General features: G+C 44.1%; 1 long non-coding RNA gene across 2 annotated transcripts in view; it reads left to right on the top strand.

The window, feature by feature from the left end:
* The first annotated feature begins 3,496 nt into the window (after window positions 1–3,496).
* The window catches only part of LOC141728476 (uncharacterized), a 49,284-nt gene continuing 45,117 nt past the window's right edge, over window positions 3,497–7,663 (top strand). The window contains exon 1 of one of the 2 annotated variants that reach the window (XR_012579418.1): window positions 3,497–5,099. This is a non-coding gene — a long non-coding RNA (uncharacterized LOC141728476). The remainder of the gene's footprint in view (window positions 5,100–7,663) is intronic. The other variant, XR_012579416.1, reaches the window with a different exon arrangement.

The following is a 7,663-nucleotide window of genomic DNA, read 5'->3' as shown; positions in this document are numbered from 1 at the left end:
AGGCTTGATTTATTATTTTATCATATATATTATATTAAAACTATACTAAAATAATAGAAAAAAAGGATTTAATCAGAAGGCTGTCTAAGAATAGAATGGCAAAGAATGGTAACAAAGGTTTGTTGCTCAGCTCCCTGTCTGAGCCAGCTGGGCTGTGATTGGCCATTAATTACAAACATCCAACATGGGCCAATCACAGATGCACCTGTTGCATTCCACAGCAGCAGATAATCAATGTTTCGATTTTGTTCCTGAGGTCTCTCAGTTTCTCAGGAGGGAAAATCCTAAGGGAAGGATTTTTCATAAAAAGATGTCTGTGACAGTCCTCTAGTTAAGAGAAGCCCTTTTCCTCCTGCCTCCCTAATCCTTGGAGGAAAAGGCAGGGAAAGAGTGTCCCGGGAGGATCACCCACTGCTCAGCCCCCTCCTGCCTCAGGGGCAGCTGCAAACTGGCACCCACTGACGGACCCTGAAGGAACACCCCAAAACCTGTGCCCCACTTTAACCACAACCTGCTGGCCCCCAGCTGCACTAAATAAATATATCAACAGCCCTGTCCTGTAGTCAAATACTGAGACTGATTTGGGCAAAGCTGTGGGATTTGAGATTTCTGTTAAAAGAAGGGTGCTTATCTGTGCTCAGGGCTTCTCAAGTGCTGGTGTCTGAAAGGTTTGAGGAGGATCTTGTATTTATTGCTTTATTGCGGAATCAGGCTGCTGGAAATTAACCTCCCACCTGCAGAGCCACAGCTTTCACAGGCTCCTAAGCAAGCTGGATTCCTCTGCACAGTGAGTGCAGCTCTTCCCTAAGCCACATCCTTTATTTACCTCAAATTCATTTCAGGAAGGTGTGAATCCATTATCATTACTCTGGTAGAAATAAGCACAGGCTTATTTCAGAAGGGTTTTAGATTTTTAAAAAAACAACATAGCAAAGAAGTGTTTTCCTGGTAAATCTTCCTGTGTAAGCTGGGGGTTAAGCCTAAGAACCTCATTACAATTTTCCCCACTCTTTGATAAATTTGCAAGGAGGATCCCGTTTAGCACCATTCAAATGGCAGGGATAGGTACTGTGGGATGGATAGAAACTGTGGAATGTAAAAGCTGCACAGGAACCACCAACACTCTGAGCTGCACAAGGTGGGCAGTGCCAGAACAGGCAGGTGAAATGCAGCATGTCTGTCTGTCTGTCTGTGCCAGTGATACAGAGGGGAAAGTGACCTGTGCAGAAAATCTGTATATAAAAGTTGCTGATGCATGGCTAATGCTTTGTTTGGGGAAATGTGGGGCTGGCAGGCTCTGGTCTCCTCTCCTCAGGTGATCTGCCTGCAGGCAGTGAGGCAGAAATGGATTTGGCCAGGAACAGAAGGCTGTGCATGCACTGAGCATCCGACAAAATGCTTCTTGTAATAGGGTCTGCTGATTGAATACAAAGTAAGATGTTGTTAAAAGCAAAATTACTAAAGTGGAGAACTGAATACATCTTTTTTCCCCCCCTTGGGCTCAGCACAATGAGTGAAAATATAGCTGATGAGTGCCTTTTCTGTCATTATTGGTGGTGTCCTTCCTTTTATCTGTGGATGAGATCTCTGTATTTCACCCTAACAACTCTCCAGGGCATTGATCTGCTGCTCTTAAGCCAGTCCTTAGTACAATTAAGTCTGCACAGTGAATCTGTGTGGCTGCAGGTGCCAAACACTGAGGAGCTTTAGCTGACCCAGTCTATCAAGCTGCAGTATTCACCTATTTGAGAAGAGAGAATCAGGAAAGGGCAAAGAAAAAGGTGTCTGTAAGCAGAAGAGAAATAGCAAAAAAGGGAAGAATTGTGTAATGGCCATAATGGGATACCTACACCCTTACCCAGGTCATTGTTTGCCAACAATTCCCCCATCACCTGCACTCACCAGGCTCTTCTGTTAATAGGCTCTGATTTCTCATGAGCCACAGGCACCTAATTACATCCAGGAATGGGACTTAGGTCGCACTTTTCCCATCAGTGGTTCGTATTAGTAGCTGCCATTGCTGCTGCCTTATGTGGTTTTCCCTACATTCAACAAAGAGCTCCAACACCTTCATCAGGGCTATGAAAATTAGCAGGCACTGGAAATGAGGTATTTCAGCAGCTGCCTCTCTGAGGATCCACTCCTAAATGTATCCATGGACAACCTTTCATACTAAATGTACAGGAAGCCTCAGCCAAACCGTCTTCAGCCTAACGCAAGGGAAACTGCAGGACTGATTTCATGAGGAAAAGAAAAAAAGAAAAGGCAAGGCAAGGTCCCCTTGAGCAACAAAATCATTGATATTTGTACTGACCAATATCTAATGTGACTTCTCAGCTGTGGAAATCTGTCCTCAATCAGGGCTCTAGTGGTTTGTGGGCAAATCTTTCCTGGCTCTGCTTTCCAGCCTGGGTCATCCCTACTGGAAGGAGAGCACATGGCAGTTGCAAACACGTGGGAAAACACAGCACACGGATAAAAATACAGCAGCCTTTTGGTTAGAAGCTCAAGTTGCTCTGTCTGAAATCCCAATAATATAAAATTTATGTCGATAAAATATCACACCGTGAAAATGAAAACCTAAAGCGTTTATTGTTTCTGTTGAAATTTCACTTTGAGGAAATGGAAGAAGAAAAGGAATTATTTTGTTCTTGTTGCCATCACGATGTGTTATTCTAGGTATTTTTAACATGTAAAGATTTAAGATATTTTTTAACATTTGTTTGATAGAAAATTTCTGTTGGGCCATGCTGTGGCAACATCCCAGTGCTGTGTGTGGAAATGTTGGAGTTTGTTGTACTCTGGGGCACATCTACAAAGAGAACAGCTGTGGCAGTGAAGCAGCCTTTCCTTCACACCTGTATTTAGTATTTATCACAGGGAAGGTCATGGCAGTGCTGGCCCATTTTGAGTGATTATTTTGTTACTATCTGGGTTAAACTGAAATAGGACACAGCTCATTCTGAGGAAACCTCCCTATGGAGAAACCTACCTCAGTAATGAGATGAGAACTCAAGATAATTGTGTTATTTTGCTTCCAGAGCATTTGTAGGCAAGTCTCATTCTTAGCAAGTATTTTACACGTTAAAAAAAGCAAACAAAATTTAGGGATTGATCCATTTTCCATAGAAACTAGGATCTGTTTTGTAAGGGGTTTAAAATTAGAAAGACTTACATGTTAAAGAAGAAATCTTTGCTGGTTTTAGAGACGAGATAGAGAACCTAAGAGAATGTTTAAGTCTCTGATTTTTATGTACAGATATTGGTTATGTCTGTATCTCTTCTGTTGTGGGTTGCAGCTGTTTCTGTAATATCCTTCTATAAGTTTCTAAGAACACGCTCCATTTGCAGTGATAATGAACTAATTAAGAAACTAAAATCAGCCAGCTTTCTTTTAAAAGAAATCTATTTAATTTAAATTTCTTAAAGTATACTACCACTCTCCAGATATTGAAATTGCACTCTTTTGTGTTCTTAATACGTTTCAACAAGATCAAGTAGCGGCAACAAAATATTCCATTTCCATGGAAATCAGCGTAGCTTTCCTTGCCTCTAATCAAACCACTTTGCTGAAAGCTAAACTGTTTATTTTTAACCTCTCAGAAGATGAAAGCTTGGCATGCCTTTTATGTCAGGAGTGTGGCTGTTCTCCTCTGCTTCATGAGGTGTTTTGGCTTCAGCCTCACCTGGGGCTGAGCTGGGCACTGGGACAGATGTGCAGGAGATGCTGATGCCTCTGCCCTGCTTGCTTTGCTCTGCTGGCAGTTTCCTGCCCAGGGCAGTGGGAAGCAGCATAAAAAAGGAGAGAGCTTCCCAGGACTGCCTCCTGCCTGTCTGCAGGCTGGCTCAGTGAGGAGCAGCAGGATCTGCAGGGGCAAAGTGCAGGGGATGCTCAAAGAGCTGGGATATCTCATGCACACGCATGAAATAAAATTGGTTGTCTGATCATTAGTCCCAAAAGCAAAGGATGAGGTCAGGACACAGACAGCACACAGGGAAACCCATACACCACTTTCCAATTCATGTCCTGCTCAGCTCAGTGTAAAAGGCAGTTCTGTGACAACTGCAGAACAGCAGAAACAGAGGAACAGAAGGGTGCCTGGAGCCAAAGCTGCTGACAGTCTTGGTCTGAATCCAGCTATGGTCCTTGCATACCATGCTTGGTGATGAAGGTTCAGAGGCTCTGCAACCTCCTGTGCAGCTGCCAGCCACTTCTGGCCTCACAATCAGAGAGACTCCTGGGTGTCCTCCCTGGCTCTGAAGGTTCAGAGCTCTGAAAGTTCATTCCTATTGAATGGCATCAATAGGAAAGCACATCTCAAGAATGCACACTCCAGCATGGTGAAAGCCCTCATTGTACCATACTTGCAGGTAGGTCACTTATTTTTATTTTTTCCTAAAAACAACCTGCTGACTTAGAGCATTCTACTAAACCACAAGCTATTACAGTAAATTGCCTTGGGTGCGTTTATTTTTTGAGAAACCCAGTTGCTGTAACCAAGCTGATATTTATTTTTGAAGAGCACAGGCAGCACATCCCATCAATGCACATGTGTTATGAGGGGTCCAGCTCAGTATTTGGATGTAAAGATGCTTTTTCAGTTTACAGATACTTCTATTTAGGGTTGCCATCTCTATGCAGACTCAGCACTGCACCAAGGCACTTCTGTGGTGAATAATGCAGGAAGGAGCTAATGCAGGCAACAGCATTCAGGTGGGGACAGGAGCCCTCAGGTGTGAGGAGCAGCCAGAGGGAGGTGACTGGCAGGTGATGGCATAAATAGGGTGTGGGGAAAGGGAGTAGGAGGGTAGGAAAGTTGGCAGGGATTTCCCATGTCCGGTCCATTCCTGTCTGCGCTCCCCACCAATGTCTCCTCCTCTTCCAGGTGTGTCACCTTGGTGCCTGTGAGCAGGGAGCAGTGCCTGGCTGACATGTGCTGGGGAGGTGGTTCTGTTCTTTCAGAGTTCTGCTCTTTCAGCTCTCTTGGCAGCATCCTGAGGTTGGTGGTGTTTGCCACCTTCTCCAGGCTGAGCCCATGCTCTTCCCTGCCAACAAAGCACGGCCTGTGGATCTCACCAACATCACCTGTATTGATCTGGTAAGACTGATTTATTGGTTTGGGTTTTTTTTTTTTCTTTTTCTATTTTGACCTCAACAGCTTAACTTATTGATGTATCTGTTTGGTCTTGCTTTTGTTGAAGGTTGTGCACCTGAACACAGTTTAGAATCAACTGCAGTGCTTTTCCTTTCCTTGTCTCACATTCTCATGCTCCTGACAGTGCCAAAGCAATTGCAGGGCTTGCGGACAACACAGGGCCTGAACCTTCAAGGGCAGGAACAGGTAATCAGCTCATCAACACAAAGGCCTGTGCAGAGATTTTATTTACCTCTGCTGATGACACACAGGAGGGAACAACCTCCTGCTTCCTCTTTAACAGCTTGATGCTTCTGCACAAACAGCAGCAACCAGCAGTAAAATTATCTCCTTGCCAGGAAGGTCAGGAGCTGCAGCTCCCAATTCCCTGGGAAAAGTGTGCAGGAAAATACCATTGGAAGTGGCATTGAACTGCCACTGGAAGTGGCATTGAACTGCCTGCATGGGGTCTCTGCCAGCTGGGGAGGGAGAGAGGTTTTCTCATGATGCCAAAAATGTACTCCAGAGTTGAACCAGGGAAACAGCAGGAGGATAATCAGAATGACCTGATATGAAATAATCTCCTCTGTTTTACTGGGGGGTTTTTGTTAGCATTCAGATAAGACTTTAATTAAGGGTTTCATTTGTTACCTATTGATCTTTGATATTTACCCATGGTCCTTTTTTTTTTATTTGATTGATTTGATCTTGCTAGATAGGAATTAAATGCACAATTAGTTTGAAGTTAGCTGAAACTGAATAGTTCTGTTAATGAATGATTTGCTGACAATACAAATTGCTCAGGTTGCTGACAGACTCCAGGAACCACTGCAGGACAAACCGATATATTACAGCAGGTGTCTGAAACTGGCAGATGGTTAGGGAGAAGAAACAGATAAGCAGGGAATTCCAGAAAAATTAACCTTTTTCCTTTCTGTGCCACATAGGCCTCACCTGAGGCATCATTGCTAGAAAAATGAGGCCATTGTGAGATTTGTCGGCTCACAAAAGCCAGGTGTGTGTGCAAGTGCAGCCTGCAGTGTTTCACTGCCTCTGAGCCAGGCTCTGCTTCCCCAGGGGTGTTTAGTGGTGACTTTCCCAATACACAACACAGGGAAGGTGGAGCAGAACTGCAGAACAGAGCTGTGTGTGTGAGGAAAGGGCCAGCAGAGCACAGCTTTGCTTCTCATGTTATCCCCACACAAAACATCTCCTGGGAACAGCATTTCTGGTGACTCCAGCAGCAAAACAAGCTGTTTTACACCTATGTGCCTGCCAGAAGGTGTAAGTCTGCAAGCAACAGGAAGAAAAAGGGGGTGAAGGAATGTGTGTGTGTGTGAGACGGAGACAAAAGTTTCAGTTGTTTAAATCCCAGGTGATTTCTCTTATATAAAAAAAAATAAATCACAAATTCTATTCTCTTTTTCCTGCCTGTTTTCCCTAGAGAGAGTTATCTTTTCTTCATCAGTTTTCCTCTTCCTTCCTTTTTTCTTTTTGGCACTGTAAGAAGAGGAAGAAAAGAAAGTATGCCAGAGGAAATGAAGGAGAAATGGATAACCACAACCTGGAAAAGCATTTAATTTTTTTTATCACTACCTAAAAACCAGAAAATGGTTTTAAAGTAACTTTTATGATATAGGCATTATTCCAAGTAATTTTTTAAATGCCTATCAGGTCAAGCAATTGTTTCTGTGTCTGTCATGCAAGTGGAGGAGTAACAATGGGATGGGAAAAACTGGCTTACTTCATAATTGAAAAAAAAATTTGGTCACATCAGTTTTTGTTTCTGTACAGCCTCTTGCTTTCTGACTGTGATGTTGAACACCAGCTTTATTGCTGCCTTGTGCATTCAGGGTTTAGAAGTGTGTTGCTGCATTACAGGGGATTAGATTGGCTGGGGCTCTGAGCAGCCTGCTCTGGTGGCCCTGCCCTGGCAGGGAAGTTGGAACAAGATGAGCTTCAAGCTCCCTTCCAGCCTAACAAATTCTGTCATTCTGTGATTGAGGCATTTGGCCGTGAACACTGAGCTAGGGAACAGCAGGGGCTGCCTGACCCCATGAGGATGCAACACCTGTGGATGGAGGCAGCCAAACCATCATCCAGCATCCTGGCCCTACAAGGAAAAGCCAGAAAAAGGGTTTTTTTGGGATTTAATGTAGTTTGAGGGTTTTGGGGTTTTTTTTTTCCCCTCCACAAGACTGGTGAGGATGGTGGAAGGGAGCAAGTGGGGATGCCAGGGGTGAGCTTCATCTGCCACAGGAGGGAGAATGAAGCTCAGCCAGGAGGGCTTCTGAGGACACCTTTCCCTGAATGGGAAAGCACATCATTCCAACAGTGAGAAAGGATCTGGTTTAAGGGCTAAACCAAAAAGCTGTGTATTGCTGAAAATGCAGAGTCTCAATTTTCCTGTGACATGCAGGATTCATTTCTGGGCCTTGCAGTTCATGAGATAATGGACTGCATAACTGCTCTTCATCACTGTGACTAACAGCCCCTTTTTGGCACACGTCCTGGAACTCAAAGCAGTG

Source organism: Zonotrichia albicollis, chromosome 3 (genome assembly GCF_047830755.1).
Source record: "Zonotrichia albicollis isolate bZonAlb1 chromosome 3, bZonAlb1.hap1, whole genome shotgun sequence".
In the NCBI taxonomy this organism is placed as follows: domain Eukaryota; kingdom Metazoa; phylum Chordata; class Aves; order Passeriformes; family Passerellidae; genus Zonotrichia; species Zonotrichia albicollis.
The sequence above is the reverse complement of the archived record's forward strand: the minus strand, read 5'-3'. Positions and strand labels throughout refer to the sequence as shown.